This window comes from Macaca nemestrina, chromosome 16 (assembly GCF_043159975.1).
Source record: "Macaca nemestrina isolate mMacNem1 chromosome 16, mMacNem.hap1, whole genome shotgun sequence".
NCBI lineage: Eukaryota > Metazoa > Chordata > Mammalia > Primates > Cercopithecidae > Macaca > Macaca nemestrina.
The window spans coordinates 91,775,032-91,792,709 of NC_092140.1; the positions used below are offsets into that span (position 1 = coordinate 91,775,032).

Genomic DNA, 17,678 nt, shown 5'->3' on the forward strand with positions numbered 1-17,678 from the left:
CTGACAGGAGGCGGAGCTCGGGTGATGTGAGTGATGGGGAGTAGCTGTAAATACAGATGAAGCTTAACTCGCTTGCTCACCGCTCACCTCCTGCTGTGCAGTCCAGTTCCTAATAAGCCACAGACCAATACTGATCCATGACCTAGGGCTTGAGGACCAGTGCTCTAGGCCAGTACTGTCCAATAGAAATATAATATGGGCCTCATTTATAATTTAAGATCTTCTAGCCACTATGTTTAAAAAGCTAAAAAAGGATATGTTGATTTGAATAGTATATTTTGTTTAATCCAGTGTATCTAAAGCATTATCATCACAACATGTAATCAAAATGTAATATTTGACATTCTTTCGTATCACACTAAGTCTTCAGGATCTCGAGAGCATTTTATATGATCTCAATTCTGACTGGCTGCATTTCAAGGGCTAAATAGCCCTTGAAACCACATGTGATTAGTGGTTACCATACTAGATAGCACAGCTCTAGAATATAAGTATAATAAAATTAGTACATGTTCTAAATATATACACAACTGTATATAGTTTTAAAACATACTCCCAGCAATGTTAGATTTTTCTTAACATAAATTTTTTTTATTAGATTGTGGAATCTCACAGATATTAAGACAGGCATATTATAGTTGATGGATATTTAAAACGAATGTAATTTATAAATTATTTTTAAAAAGAAAGGCACAACTTCTCTTTCATGTGTAGATTTATGCACATGTATCAATTGAGTTTCTCTGTCTTGTCTTAATTTTGATCAATAGCTTTCCATAGTCTTTATCACTTCTTAATGGCTTGAGTCTTCTTAATTTTTCTTGTTAAAAATATATTGAATGAATAAATTCAGGAGTATAGCAGTTTTAGAACCAACAGTGCAATTTTTTCAGTTAGTTGAAAGCCCACTTTTCTGATAGGCATGGCTTTAAATTTACATTTAGAAACAAAATCATTTGCTTTTCCCTTTGGTTAATGACTGTTACTAGGATGAATGCATCATATTCTTTATTAGTGTCTTACTTTTTCTTTCCATTTAAAATTCTTTTCAAGTCAAATTCACCTTTCAAGACTCAGATTGGCTCTGAGTATCTTAAAATTTCTGCTGAAATAGACCCATAACATTCTTGGATTTGACACAGTCTTGCTCTAGGTATTTTCTTTAACAGTGACAGAAAGTCACTGTTCTCAGCGACACTGGAGATCAGGGTGTGAACTTGGGTTTCACTGGCTTTGAGACCAGAATGCGAGTTAGGAGAGTCAACAGCCCGAACACTGTGTCTCACCCCACTTGTTTTCCCCACTCACCTTTATAATGTACTAATTCAATTGCAGAGATAACACTTTTTTGTGTGCAAAATGTCCTTATGGTCCCCAAGTGTAACTACAAGGAGAGAAGTAGGAAATTAAAATTCCTACTAAATTAAAAATTCTTAAATAGTTCTTTAGCAGAAAATAGCATGTTTGGATACGCTGAAAGAAGGGTATTGAGTATATTAATACATAGATGTGAGCAAATTGCCAGATGGAAAAAAGAAAAAGTGATATCTGAAATCAGTTAGTTAGAGTTCCCAGGGGTGCAAAGGCTGCCATCTTTGAAGACAGGAGCCAGCGAACTTTCTGGAAAGGGCCAGGTAGTAACTATTTTAGGCTTTGTAGGCCATGTAGTCTCTGTCACAACTACTCAGCTATGCCATTGTAACTTGAAAAGCAGCCACAGAAAATATGTAAATGAATGCACATGGCTGTGTTCTAAAACTTTATTTACAAGCAGAGGCTGTTGGTTGGATCTGGCCCATGGACCATAGGTTGCCAACTCTGATAAAAGAGATAAGCCTCAAGAAAAGATCTGTTTAGTAGCTACATCACAATGTTCACCTCCTGTTACTTGGGAATACCTGCACTGTGGGAATAACTTTCTCCTGAATCATGTCACATTTCCCACAAGGAAACATGAATTTCTTATGCATATTCCCATACCCCAAGGCAGCTATTTTATTAGGTAAGATACGTGTTTGGTTGTTTAACAGAAGCTGGAAAAATAGTGCCTTAAGCAAGAGAGAAAATAATTTCTGTTGCATGTAACTTCCGCATGTAAGCAGGCTAAGGCTGATGGGTGACTCCTGGGTGTTACCTCCTCTTCATCCCATCATGGCTCATGCCACCCAGTCTGCACTGTGGCTAGAAAGAAGAGGAAAAAGGAAAGGGGTAGGCGTATCCCTTCTCTTTAGGAGTGTAGCAGCCAAAAGGAAACATCCCCTTCGCCATCTGAAGTTTCACTGAGAAATCAACTGACAAAAGGCAGATTAGTAGGAGAAGGCCTACAAAATTTATTTTAATGTTCAAAGGCACAGGAGAATTGCATGAGATTGATTACCCAGTAATCCAGTGAGGTGCAGATGTATAAACGAGGTATACCCTTCTTCATAGGGGAAGAGGAGCTGGGGCGAATGTGGCAATTTGAGGGATAGTAAGTGAAGTTTTGGGGAAATGAATGGACTTGGAGAACATACGGTGGCCTGGGACAAAGTCTGTTGGACATGCAGAGCAGACAGCAGCTGGTAAATGATTCTCTCTGAAAAACTAAATGGGGCTGAAAGACAATGGTTGGTGGCAAACATCTGTCAGGTGTGTTGACAGACTTCAGTCTTTCTTCCTGTGACCTGAGTTCAGTTAATGGCCACACCTGGAAGGAACCAGAGATAATTGTTTTCTTCTTTGGTGGATCCATACTTTTGGCAGATAAGGAAGGTCCAGACTTTAGAGGACAGACAGCTTCATCCTGTGCTTTGGGACAGACAGGATTGAGAGACAGGTGTGTGTATGAGGGGGAAGATCAGATATACCTTGAAGTTGCTGTATTTTTTTTTTTTTTTTTTTTGAGACAGAGTCTCACTCAGTTGCCTAGGCTGGGGTGCAGTGGCATGATCTTGGCTCATTACAGCCTCTGCCACATGGGTTCAAGCAATTTTCATGCCTCAGCCTCCCAAATAGCTAGGATTACAGGTATGTGCCAACACACCTGGCTAACTTTTGTATTTTTAGTAGAGATGGGGTTTCACTATGTTGTATAGGCTGGTCTCAAATTCTCGGCCTCAAGCGATCTGCCTGCCTCAGCCTCCCAAAAGTGCTGGGATTACAGGCATGAACCACAGCAGCCAGTCAAGGTTGCTTCTTTAGTCCAGCTTGTCAAAGTGCTGTATTTGGGGTATAGGTTTCTGAGCCCCAACAAGTAAAACATTGAAGTTGCTCACATCATTTCCGTTCACGTCTCATTGGCTAGCACTTAGTCACACAGCCTCGTCAATATGCAAGACAGGGATGGGCTAAGAAATGTGTACATATTCTGGGCAGCCATGGGCCTACATAAAACCAGGGCTTCTATTGCCAGAGAAAAGATCAATGACAACTGGAGGGTGGGTGGCAGTCTTGGTTGCAACTAACTATTCTGTTTTCATCTGAATTGTAGAACAGTATTTGTACTGTGTTTACTGGGTTGGAACAGTATTTGTATTTATAGAACAGTATAGGCCTGAAAGGATTCACTTACATTTTAATGTTATATTTTATTGTGTTTTATGTTCCAGATTGTATGCTGTGATATTTGGGAATAGAGGTTGCCCTAAAGTCTTTAGAAGTATCTTCAGAAAGTAGTAACAGCTATCTTCTATATATGGCTAGAATACTGTTTTAGAACTTATGTGGCAAAAGCATCTTGCAACACTGCCATTTTCCCTTTCTGAGCCTAAGCAGATATTGCTAATAAATCACAGCATTCTTTTCCACTGAGGCCAGACTGAGCCTTAGAGTCTTTTATATCCTCCTCCAGACAACCTCGACCATTCACAGAAAGTTGGGATGCAGTCACCTATTTATTTGACTTCTTGGCTTAAAGTTTTATCATTCTTTTTGTATCTTTAACATCAAACTTATCTGTAGATGTTGATATGCCAATATATGAATGGAATGCTGTTTTTTGCCTTTTAAGTAAGTCAACTCTCCTTTCTTAACTTTTGTCAGATTTTTATCTTGTTCTCATTTCCAGATCATGAACTATATCTCATTTTTATATAATTAACTTTAGTCACAAAACCAAAAGTGCAATCATTTTATTCAACCTCCTAATTTTACAAATAGAGAAACTGAAACTCCAAAAGAGGAAAGGACTAACCCACAGGCACACAGCTAGAAAATGGCAGGTTTGAAACCTGTCTCCTGAAACCCCGACTCCTCTCCTAGAACTCTTATTTTTCAAGGTCAAATCAATAAGTGACAAGAGTAATTGATAATCAGTAACCATTATGATGGCAGTTGGGTGAAGTAGAATAATAATAGAACTTTAATTTTTCAAGTTTCTATTTCTTGCATGTGTAGGCAGGAACCAACATATTTCACTTTTTCTTATATCAAAGAAATGGTATCCCGGGCAATATTTGCTCCCATGTTCGACTGCTTCTAGAACTTTTCAGATTTTATAAAATGAATTTGACATTGTCAAAAATAGAATTTGAAGGCTGCTTTCTAGGACATCCTCATTTTGCTTAGGCTATAAAGAATGGTGCGGCTGTTCTTGTAATACCTTGGCATTTTCTGTCTCAGTAAGATGCCTTTATGTGATATCCACAGCGATGACTTTTGTGTAATATTTTCCACATGAATTTATAATAGCAATTTTGAATTGTTTTTAGTATATTTTGACTCATGGACCTATCAGTTTATGTTGATTCGCATTTTACTTAGAATTCCTTGCTCACCCCAAATTGCTGGTACTCTCTCAGGGAAAGCTGTGCACTTCAGTTCTCCTTATGTGCAAACAGTTTCTCAGCAGGTGTGCTACTTATAACTACTGTACATGAAAGCTCTCATCAGTAGCCAAGTAGGGTTAGATTTTTCTCAGACTTTCAAGAGCAGAAAAAAATCTCAGCAAAAATAAGTACAAAAAAGAGACTATTTATAGACAAGTAAATCTAACTATAGTGTGGACATCTAAGAGAGTATAATCTTTAAAAAAACAGATATTTTAAAAGATTGACCAAATCTTTCGATTAAAACTTTAATTTAATCCTCTAAGTATCAAAACTTCTGGCACTTTCACATGATAGAAAAAAATGAGTCTAGTACAGTAAACCAAAGGAAATTTTGATAAGGAACATTTCTTGATTTAACTATTAATTAGATTAAAAGTTTAAAAGACACTGAGGAATTTCCATCCTTTCATCTTCCAATTTTAAGGAAAGAGCTTAAAAGCAGTTAACTTCATGAGTATAACCAAAAGACTGAAAAGTAATTTGAGTACAATGTAGCTCAACCTTAAGCCCAGCTTCTTTTACCAAACCTTGAAAACATTGTATCCTCTAAGACAATGCTCTCCTCTATACTAAAACCATACTCAGGTAAATTCAGAAATGCCTGGCCATCATTGACAGAGTCTCCCAGGATGCATGGTACCCAATTTAATATTGCTACTTCCAAGTTGGCCAACAGTTTATTTACCTAGTCAAAACCCTTCTGAATAGATAAGCAACTACCCACATGAGGTGGGGAAGGTGGGGGGAAACTATCACAGGATAAAACACAACATAGACAAAGGCATGGAGGTGTGAGAGAGCATATGCCATTTTGGTTGTTTTGTGTGGTGGGGGTATATGGTGAGCGGGAATATGTGGCAGAGAATTCAGTTCAATAATTCAGAAAATATTAAGTGACTCTGGTTAGCTTGAGCAGTGTTCTGACACTCTTAGGATGCAGAGATGAATGTGACACCGTCTTTGTCCTTGAGTAATTCATGTGTCACACATACATTATAATCAGGTGAGGGTGGGTACAAGAGTAGAGGAAATGTCAGGTTCGTTTGTTCATGCTCATTCATTTACAAAAAAGGCAGTGCCGGCCCTGATGCCAGGCATCATGCTGGGGGCAGAAGTACCTACAAAGGTGAGCAGCAGTGCTCATTGCCTTCTTAGAGGGACCACATAGCAGAACCTCAGCCTCAGATCTTGATCAAGCAGTTTTAGTAACATGTATACACCAGCAACTGTGACAAGTGTCACTCAGAAGTACCAAGTCCTAAAGAACCTGTAATGTGGGATTTGTTGTAATTAGTCAGGTCAGGGAGGTAATTAGTGTAATTAGTGAGGTAGTAAATTGTATTTACTACCAGTCCTCTTACACAATAGTTTTCCATGCTTGAATTCTTAATTTGCTTTATCCTTTGGATGCTTAGAGTTCATTTCAAGCGATTTTTGAAAGGTTACCTGGGTAACAGATTGTCTGAGCCCTTGTATCTCTGAGAATATTTGTCTTCTGGTTTCATAAATGAATGACAATACTCACATAGAAAAGTCTTAATTACAGCTCCACTGCTTAAACTCTCTAGAATTTCAGTCCTTGTCTTTTGGTAATGTAATTTAGAATTCATGTATTAGGTCTTTCTAATGTTTTCCTTTTAGGCAGCTTTATTTTTCCATCTGAATCATACAGTTTTTTTACATTAAAACAATTTTGGCAGTTTCTTACAAAACTAAACGTACTCTTACCATATGATCCAGCAATTGTGCTCCTTGATATTTACCCAAATGAGCTGAAAACTTATGTCCGCATGAAAACCTGCACATGAATGTTTATAGCAGCGTTATTTGTATTTACCAAAATGTGGAAGAAATCAAGATGTCTTTGAGTAGGTGAGTGGATAAACTGTGGTACAACAGACAATGGAATATTATTCAGTGCTAAAAAGAAATGAGTTAAAAAGCCATGAAAAGATACGGAGGAATCTTAAATGCGTATTACTAAGTGAATGAAGCCAATTCGAAAAGGCTACATACCATCTAATTCCAACTATATGACATTCTGGAAAGGCAAAGCTATGTAGGCAGTAGAAGAATCAGTGGTTGCCAGGGGTTAGAGGGGAGGAAGGGATGAATAGATGAGGCACAGAGGACAGTGAAACTACTCTGTCTGATACTATAATGCTGGGTACATGCCATTACACATTTGTCCAGACTCAGAGAATGCACAACACTAAGAGTGAACCCTAATGTAAACCATGGGCTTTGGGCAACAATGATGTGTCAATGTAGGTTCACTGACTACAGCGAATGTTCAAAGCTGTTAATCATAATAGTCAAAAGAGTGGAAACAACCCAAATGTCTGTCAACTGATAAATGGCTAAATAATATGAGGTACATTCTTACAAAGGAATATTATTTCTCAATTAAAAGGAATGAAGTATCAATACATGCTTACAGCATAGATAAATCTTGAAAACAGTCTACTCCAGGAAAGAAGCTGGTCACAAAAGACCACGTTTATTATGGTTCCATTTATATTATATCTATAGACTAGGCAAATCTATACAGACAGGAAGTATATTACCTGTGTTGGGTTTAGTTTCCTCTTCTTCTTTGTTGAGGTGGAAAATTAGATTGGAGATCACCTTCTATTTTTTTTTTTTTTTTTAAGGAAAAAGGTGTTTACAGCTATAAATTTTCCTCTGAGCACTGCTTTCTCAGCATCCCATAACTTTTGTTTTATTGTGTTTTTGTTTTTATTTATATCAAAGTATTTTTTGAATTTTCTTTGTGATTTCTTCTCCAACCATGGGTTATTTAGAATTTTGTTGTTTGTTAATTTCCACATATTTGTAAATGCCTCAAATTTCCTTCTGATATTAATTGATAATTTAATTTCATTGTGGTCAGAAAGCATATTTTGCATAATTTTGATCCTTGTGAACTTACTGAGACATGTTTAAGGCCTAGTATATAATCAACCTTGGAGAATGTTCTATGTGTACTTGTGAAGAATGTGTAATCTGTTGTTGCTGGGTGGATTGTTTTATAGATGTCTGTTCGGCCTAGGTGGTTTATGGTGTTGTTCAAGTCCTCTATTTCCTTGTTGATCTTCTCCCTTGTTCTATTCATTATTAAAGTGGGGGTAGTGAAGCCTCCAACTATTGTTGTTGAATTTCTTATTTCTTTAATTCTGTCCTTTTTTGCTTTGTGTATATATTAGGTGTATACATGTTTTAATTGTTATCTTCCTGATGAATTGACCCTCTTGCCATTATGAAATGTCCCTCTTTAACTCTAGAAACATTTTTCTTGTTGTTGTTTTAAATCTACTTGGTATGATATTACTACAGCCACTCTGGCAGTTTGACAGTTGACATTGATCTTGTTTCAACACATAGCAAATCTCAAAGTAATTGTATCTAGTAAGATACAGTAAAGATGAGTTCACCAAATGATTAAAAATTAATTTTTCATAACTGTACAGCTCGGCTACGGTAAACATATTGTTGACTTTAGATGCATAGGGATATAGCACTGTGTAATTAAATTATACTGCCATGCTGAAGAAAGAAATGAAGCATAGAGCTTGAACAATTCCCTCGCATGTTCGTACTGTCATTAAAATATTCTCCACATGCCTGAAGTGTTTGGGTCACATTCTCCTATTAAGCCTAAAGGGTATTTATTATGATTTAGCACAAGACTGAAACTATCAAGAAAAGACTATCTTCATGCGTCAGCTTAGATCATTAGCTTATGGCACTTCTACCTGATTGAGGATTCACAACATACTATAATTAATTAATCTCTATATTCAACAAATATTTACTGAACATCAACTACTTGTTGACCCTGATTTAAGCACCTGGAATACAATAAATGAACAAGACATACATATTCTCATGGAACTGAAATTCTAGTGTGAAGATTAAACACACAAATAAGAATTTTTCTTTATTACAGGTTACATGAAGAAAATAAAACATGATGGTGTGATAGTGAATGAAGTGGGGGATATGGATCAATTTTAAATGTGTTTGTCTGCAGAAGTATCTCTGCAGAGTTGGCATCTGAGAGGAGACCTAGTGATTAGGATCAGTTAGATGAGTTAGAGAATGACCCAGGTAGAGTGACCTGCAAGTGCAAACTCCTGAGACCAGAATAGGGCTGTCTTATTTAGAAAGTATAACAAAGGTTGGAGCACAGTGAGCATTGGTTGGAGCACAGTGAGCAAAAGAGGAGAGCTGGGAGAGGAAGTCAGAGAATAGACAAAGATATTAACAGAAAGCCCACACCTTAAGGGACGCAGTAAGGAATTTGGATGTTATTCTACACGTACTCAGAAGTCATTGGGGGGTTTTTAACCAGACAATTGATGTGATGAGTGTTTTACACACCTTATTTTGGATTTGGTGTGAAGAACAGATATTAGGATGGGGCAGGTCTGCAAGCAGGAGATAGTTCAGATAGGAGATCACACAGTGGCTGATACCAGGTATTTGCAATAGAAACTGAGAAGTGGGTGGAATCAGGGTATATTTTGAAGGTAGATATGATTCCTAGGTTTTGTACCCTAAATTGGGTTGTAAATTTAATTGGATTATAGCACTATTTACTGAGATATAGAAGAGTACTGGGGTTAAGAAACAGGTTTTGGAGGCCAACACACACATACACACACACACACCCCAATAACAAAAAGGCAAAGCACACACGTTCTGTCTTGAATATGTTAAGTTGGAGGTGTAAATGTTAAGTTTACATCTAAGTGTAGATTGTAAGTAGTCCATTAGATATTAGAGTATGAAACTCATCAAGGAGGTTGGGCCCAAATACATAAAATTGGATGCAATTAGGTATCATCTATAGCTATGGGAGATCATCAAGAGGGAGAGCATAGATCAAAGATAGAAAAATGATGAAGATTGACTCCTGGGACCTCAGATGGGGGTCTTGCAGAAGAGGAGTGGCCAGTAAAGTAACTGAAGAAGAATGGACAGGGAAGTAGTAGGAAAGCTAAGAGGTGGGTTTCATGGGAACCAAGAGATAGAAATATTTCAGGAAGGAGAGCCTGTTCACTCTGTAAACTGTTGTTTAGAGAGTGCAATACGGTCAGCGAATTAAAGATTGTCTTTGGTAGAAGGGGAGTCACTGGTGCTTGGTTATGGGCAGTTCCACTGGGTTGGAGTGTAAGAGAGAAAGCCTACTGAAGGGGATCAAAGAGATGTCTGGAAGTGAAGCCATAGGGGCAGTGGATGGTAGAGAGCTATTTTAATCAGTTTTGCTGTAATAAGGAGCAGAGAATTGGGAGCAATCTTTGTGGAGGATTGCAGGATCATGGGAACACTCGTTAAAGAAGGGAGACCCTACAGCAAATGTGTATGCTCATGGAAACAAGAAAGACACTAAAAATTCCAAAGAGAGTCAGAAATCCTTGAGAAGCATAGAGAGGATCTGATCCAGAGCACAATGTGGTAGACTTTGCTGGGAAGACAAACGCTTCTTCCATTGAAACAGGAAGAAAAGCAGAGTGTGTGTTTTCCAACACAGGTGGAGATGATGCTAGGAAGATAGGGGAATTCCTATATGGTTGTGTCTAGTTTCTCAGTGAAGTATGAGGTAAGGTCATCAGTTAACAGTTATTATAACAAGTGGGTTATAGGGAATATTGGGGATCAGAAAACAGATGAAAAGGTGTTAAAGGGACCTCTTGAAGAATGGGAGAAATTTGCTTCTAGGGAGCATATTAAATTTATGAGAAATTTTTTGGAGCTGTTTGAAATTTAAAGAGAGTCCAGTTATCACAGCTACATTTATTTTCTCCAGAGCATTTTGTCAGATAGGCGGATAGTTCATGTGGTGTTGCTTATTTTCCCAAGTGTGTGAAAATTTATTTAGAGGATCACGAAGCAATAATGTGTGAAATGTGCTTATCACCCTGCCCCATATACACACGTATCTATACATACACATCATTCACATGCGTACTGCACTCTCATGTGTGTTCACACACACATCACACTACATACACACACTCACCACATTCACAAGCTCTATTGTACATACTTCTTGCAATAAACTTTTATTTATTTATTGAGACGGAGTCTCACTCTGTCTCCCAGGCTGGAGTGCAGTGGCACGACCTCGGCTTATTGCAACCTCTGCCTCCTGGGATGAAGAATTTCTGCCTCAGCCTCTGGAGTAGCTGGGTTTACAGGCGTGTGCTGCTATGCCTGGGTATTTTTTGTATTTTTAGTAGAGATGGGGTTTCACCATGTTGGCAAGGCTGGTCTCTAACTCCTGACCTCAAGTGATCCGCCTGTCCTGACCTCCCAAAGTGCTGGGATTACAGGTGTGAGCCACAGCTCTTGGCTGCAATAAACTCTTAACACTTTATTGCTGTTTTTGAAGTAGCTGAGAATTGAAGAGGCCTTGTAGTTTCTTCTCGATAAATCATTGTCCTCCCTGTTTTTCAAGTGTTTTAAAAATGATCATGAAATAGAGGTAATTTTAGGATTCCATTATGTCCCTTTGGGTCACCCCTTTGTTGGAATTTGCCTTTGGAGCTTTTTCCTTTGACATCTAGCATCCTACGTCCTGGCTGTCACCAGATTGTCTCAGGCAGTGAGCCTTCTCTAGACTTTCCACACCCACCCATCACCCCTGTTCTCTCACCAGCATAGCTAGATTCAGGCTGTGCGACCTATTGTGTGGTATGGGAACAGTAATAATTTATTGTGAGGATTAAAAAATATACTGCACAGAGAATGCCCAGTTTCATGTGCAGAGTACGTTTTTAATAAATGCCAAAATAAACTCTCTTTCTCTCTCCCTCAATCTCTCTCTCTGAATATCTCTTACCTATTTTACCTGCTCTGGTCATATTTCCTCAAGTATCTTCATTTAGCTAAGCAGTTTTTACTACTATTAATTAACTACCGATAATAGAATTTAAAATTGTAGTTCTTTGGGAAATACTGTGAGAATCTATGTGGACTCCAATAACAGGGCTTCAGGTTGACAAAAGAGGTATATTTTGAGCATGCAGACCTTTTCATTTGACTCAAATTCTGCAGAAGGACTGACTTTGAGCATCATGGATTAAACTAAACTATAACACTGAGCAAAGAAAATTAGAATATTTTCATGTCTTGGTTGTTAGAGTACTTGATAAATATAAGGAATTATTAGGCCTTTTGAAATAGCTTTGAAATAACACAGATTTGTGCTGTATCCAAGGATTCTTGACAATGTAACAGAACAACATTGCAGTAAAAGGGGAAAAAGGTGTTGTGTCACTGAATAAAGTCAAAGGTATTTCTTTAAAAATAATTCCCTTGGGAGTGTGGTTGATACCATCACTTCATTTCACGTTCAGCTCCTGTGACAAAGGCTGTCACCTTTGCTCCTCAAGTCCCAAGAGGAAAGTCATTCTTGGTCTCTAAGGACAGGGGGTTTTAGATAAATGCATCTTATTTATGAGCTTCTTCTCCCTTCACTATTATTCTCTATGTGGTCTGAAAACAATACTAATGACTAAGGTAAATCCTGAGTGGTAACAGAAAGTAACAAAACGTAATCGTGCTTTTTTAAAGTTATGCCATTGAGCACATTAGCTTTTTGTGACTTGCGGCGCATAATAGAATTGTTCAGAGGCAAACCTGAGACTTTGTGTTTTGATCTTTTACACTTCCCTTCTATTCCCTAGTTCTTAGAAACGCTAACAAACTATATATTATCGATTATGTTAAAGTGTGTACTGGCAAGTGCAAGTAATACTACACTTGTATTGATCAGCAGCAATGGCTCATAATCTATGTCGGTTATGGCTGGCCCAGTGCAGGCATTGTAACCATGTCATATTATGCATGCAAAACCATGTTCCTTTGGTTTTGATGATATGCGAAGTAGCAGACTGTTTTCTTAGTTCTCATAAGTTGAATTTTCCCCTGAAGACTCATTATGGAAAAACATGTTAAAAAATGTGGTGTCATTACAAGATTGTTCTCACTTGGCAACAAGCAACAAAAGGAAAAAAAAAAAAAAAACATTTCTGACAATTTCTGAAATGCGATCATTAGAAATCACCCTCTGAAATTAATGAGATTCTAGAAAAAGCCAAGCGCTTAAGAGATCATATCATGTATACAACTTGATGAGGGGTTTAAATGGGGACTGATTATTTGCTAAGTGTAGGCAGTGGTTTCCATGATCAGCTACTTTCTCACTACTGCTGCATGATGAAAATGGAGCAGATCCACAATTATAAACATTGAACGGATTACAGAACATTCTGACCTGGAGGAAATTATATGTAATTAAATGAAAAACTAACGCTTTCGTTTTACTTATCTAGGGATAGTCCTCTCTCCTTCTCTGCCTCCCTCCTTCCCTCCCTCCCTCCTTCCCTCCCTCCCTCTCCCACCCCTTTCACTCTCTGTCTTTGAGATGAGGAAATATTTTAAAAAACAGCTACAAAGGAGTAAATTCTCCCACCCGAACACTTCAGTCTCCCATTTAGTGTTTCTTGTTTTTCCCCATCTGTTGACTCTCGTATCTCCCCCGCTGTTGTGGTCTCCACCTGGCCCGGTGTGAGTTTTCTCCGGCGCGTCGGTCTCCATGGAGACAGACTGCTCCAAGGGCGGCGCCCTGCACAGTTTCTAGCCAGGAGCCTCCCCGGACCTTTCGTGGGTGGGTGCAGCCTGTTTCTGAGCACAGTAGAAAGGAGGAGGAGTTGCCTCATCTACAGAGGAACAAAAATGTGTTTGGGACCTAAATTCCTCCCTCCCTGTGGTCCTGCAGATGCAGTTGGATAAAACCCTGAGAGGAAAGTTGGGACGCTCTGTGTTTCCTTTGCTTCGGTGTCAGGAGAGCTAAGACAATTGCCAGAAGGACCCCAGGGGGAAGCAGAGTCAGGCACAGAACAGAAGGATAATTAAGCATCTCTCTTACAAACTTACATCAGCAGTCCAACTGTGCATGGGAAAGGCTGTTAACTAGAAACCTGGAGAAATATATGGTAACTGGGCACATATTCCACCATAAATTACACAATTATTCTGAATAGAGAAGTATTAAAATCCATAAAAATTTGTCTGCTAATAACTAGAGCAACTGGGCCATTAAAAAAACTGTCCAAAAAATTGCTTATTTTACAGAGAAAGCTTACAGGTTTATAGGAAAGCATAAATTCATTGAGAGCCTGTTGTGCTCACACTGTGGACATTCCAGCGTTTTAATTTGTTTCTACGAATGGCAATACTTCCACACAGGCATGATCGGAAAGTTTTAGCATTCGATTTTTAGAGCTGAATAAAAACCTCAACTTGCCTATGTGATAGAAGTTTTAATGTTTAGTGAAAAAAATAAGTGAATGTGATAGACGTTGAGCAAATGCCAATTCTTATAATTCCTGGGTATCAAAAATCACTCTGGTATTGGAGACACCAGAATTGACGGCCAAATTCCTTTGTGTTCTAAGCAGAGTTCTGCGGAATGACATTATTAGCTCCTTGGTGTGCACTGATATCTCGGGCATCTGGCTAAATCCAGCATTCAATTTTTGGTCACTGTCTTGCTGGAATTCACTCTCAATTTGCAGTCATCGTTCTCTGAATTACTGCTTTTAAATTGATCTTTTTTTTTTTTTTTTTTTTGAAGCTCACATCTCTACCTTCTGGATGTGCAGAAAGAAGTGTCTATAAAACAATAATGACTAGCATGTATGATGTGTGTTACAGTTTGCAGTGCCTCTCTGAACATACCTGATTTCATCTGTGTCTTACAGGAAGGCTGAGAGATAGGAACTGTTATGATAATTGAGGCCCATAGAGATGAAGTTATATGCCCGAGGTCACAAAACTAGTAAGACCCAGTTCTTTTCACTTCAGAGCCTATGCTTCGCTACATGCTCCTTAACAGTTTCTTAATGCTAACCATAGGTGTTCTTTCCTTAAAGAGTCATGAAGACACTAGATTGCAAATCACTAGAGGACAGAAACAAGATTCTATAGTTCTCTTGGAATGGTGCCTCAGTACCGTGGTCACCTGTGTGTTTCTCCTCTGCAGGATACAAAGAATTCCAGCTGTACTTATGTACCACAAGACATGATGATTCCTACGAACTTTCTAGGAATGAAAATGATAAATCTCTTCAATTTCAGCACTACTCCTTTGATATCTATGCAGTGCCTGCCAAAAGCAAATAACCAGAAATAAGTGGCTCTTGGAATCCTAAGACTCTAACCAAGCTGCTTTTCTTTTTGGTTTGGTAGGAGGAGAGCTTGTGTTACTGAGACAGCCCTGTTTGGGCAGGCTGCACAGCTCTGTGGCTAGAATGCTACCCTAGCCTTTTCCATGTGACTCTATAAGTGATCTTGGGCTTGTCATTCCTAGCCCAGGGCTTAATAGTGTCAATGGACAACCAGAAAGCTTGTCCAAACAGCTAGTGACTAATGGGTCTCATTTATCATTTAGTTTTCTCACTGTTAATAATTTAGCAAATAATAGTTCAATGACTACTGCAGCAAGCATTGTGCTCAGTGTATGTAAAGAACAATAAAACATTGTTCCTGGCATTAAAGACGTCATTGTCCAATACATTTGCCACTCATATGAACTTATAAATCCTGCCACTGATGGATGGATTTGAGACTTTGCAAGAGAGAAGCTGAAACACTGGGAAGGCATTTAACTCTGGTTGTCTAAAATCATGTGAACTGGTGACAAAGCTAGACAAGGGATCTAGTGTGTCCCCAGGCCTGTCTTCCACCACTGGACTGCCTTGTAAAATATGGTTGCATCATCTCAGGATGAAGAGCAATGCTGATTATTGGCTAATTTTGGCTTAGTGAGGCTTCGTTATCAAGTGCACTTCCTGAGACTCCTGTATTTCCTGGTTTAATTGTGGCTGATGACGTACTTGTAACCAAGGCACTCGGCTCAGCCCAAGCACTTCTATCTGGGTACCAGGGTGCCTGCCAAGTAAACAGGCACTTTTCTGTGCTATGTCTGAAAAAAAAAAAAAAAAACATGCAAAGAATAGGGCATCATGGCAGATGGGAGGCAGGACTAGATTGCAGCTCCGGACAGAGCAGCATGCGAAGGCTTGCATTGTGAATTTTATCTCCAGATCAACTGCAAGAACAAACCGGCAATCCGGAGAGGACCCAGAGACCCTCTGAAGGAAGCAGACTGCTCCTGCAGGACCTGGGAGACACCCCGAACACTGTGAGTGCCCCAACTGTGGAAGTGGGAAAGGGAGACCCGCGTCTCCCGAACACACACCCCCACTGTAGAAGATGAAGGTCTGTTTGTGGGAGAGGTTTCTGACTTTACCTGGAGCTGGGTCAAGTTGAAGAGCCAAGGCGAGTGAAATACAGCAGTAGAGGAAGCAGCAGACAGGCCCTGGGAGCTCACTGGATCCCCAGGCAGCCCATTCCTGCCTAGCACCACAGGGATCCATCAGGAGGGTGGTCAGAGGAGCCTGAGGTAAAACTCCACAGGGAGAAGGAATTCTGTAGCTGAACTTTGTAACAATTTGAACAAGGCAAGAATCCTCCTTGCCTGAACTCAGGGGAGGGCACGAATCCCGGCTTGCAGAGTCCGCGGGAGCGGGGGGCAGGGGCGGGGAGAACCAAAGTCCTTTTCTTTCGCAGCTGGGAGCCAGATAGCCTCAGGCAAGTTTTCAAGCACCTCTCGCCCTCTGCCTGGAAACAGACTGGGGCTGTTGAGGGGGCACAGTGGGAGTGAGACCCGACCTTTAGTTTGCATAGAAGCTAGGTGAGGCCTGTGACTGCGGCTTTCCACCTCTTCCCTGACAACCTGCATGACTCAGCAAAGGTAGCCATAATCCTCCTAGGTACACAACTCTCATGACCTAGGAATCTCTCCTACATCCCCCACAGCAGCTGCAGCAACTCTCAACCAAGGAGAGTGAGCTCAGACATACCTAGCCCCGCCCTCACCTGATGGTCCTTCCCTACCCACCCTGGTAGTGGAAGACAAAGGGCATATAATCTTGGGAGTTCTAGGGTCCTGTCCACCGCAGGTCCCACTCCACATGACTACAGCTGATGCTTTATGGAAAGCGCCACCTCCTGGCAGGAGGCCAACCAGCACAAAAATAGAGCATTAAACCACCAAAGCTAAGGACCCTCATGGAGTCCATTGCACACCCTGCCATCTCCACCGGAACAGGTGCTGGTATTCAAAGCTAAGAGACCCATAGATGGTTCATATCACAGGACTCTGTGCAGACAACCTCCAATATCAGTCTAGAGCTGGATGGACTCACAGGTTGGCTAGACCCAGAAGAGAGACAACAATTACTGCAATTCAGATCACAGGAGGCCACATCCATAGGAGAAGAGGGAGAGTGCTACATCATTGGAACACCTTGTGGGACAAAAAAATCTGAACAACAGCCTTCAGCCCTAGACCTTCCCTCTGACAGAGCCTACCCAAATGAGAAGGAACCGGAAAATCAACCCTAATAGTATGACAAAACAAGGCTCATCAACGCTCGCCTCCCCAAATCACACCAGTTCACTAGCAAGGGATCCAAACCTAGAATAAATCCCTGATTTACCCAAAAAAGAATTCAGGAGGTTAGTTATTAAGCTAATCAGGGAGGGACCAAAGAAGGGCAAAGCCCAATTCAAAAAACAAACAGGAGGTGAAGGGAGAAATATTCAAGGAAATAGATAGCTTAAAGGTAAAACAATACAAACATTAGGAAATTTTGAACACACTTTTAGAAATGCAGAATGGTCTGGAAAGTCTCAGCAATAGAATTGAGCAAGTAGAAGAAAGAAAAACAGACCTCAAAGACTAGGTCTTCAAATTAACCAATCCAACAAAGATAAAGAACAAAGAATAAGAAA

At 39.7% G+C, this 17,678-nt stretch overlaps 1 long non-coding RNA gene across 2 annotated transcripts in view; it reads right to left on the minus strand.

Moving 5' to 3' along the window:
* The window catches only part of LOC105486015 (uncharacterized), a 36,271-nt gene extending 19,907 nt beyond the window's left edge, over positions 1–16,364 (minus strand). Inside the window, exon 1 of one of the 2 annotated variants that reach the window (XR_003019006.2) lies at positions 16,132–16,364. This is a non-coding gene — a long non-coding RNA (uncharacterized lncRNA). The remainder of the gene's footprint in view (positions 1–16,131) is intronic. The other variant, XR_011615045.1, reaches the window with a different exon arrangement.
* Positions 16,365–17,678: the final 1,314 nt, after the last annotated feature.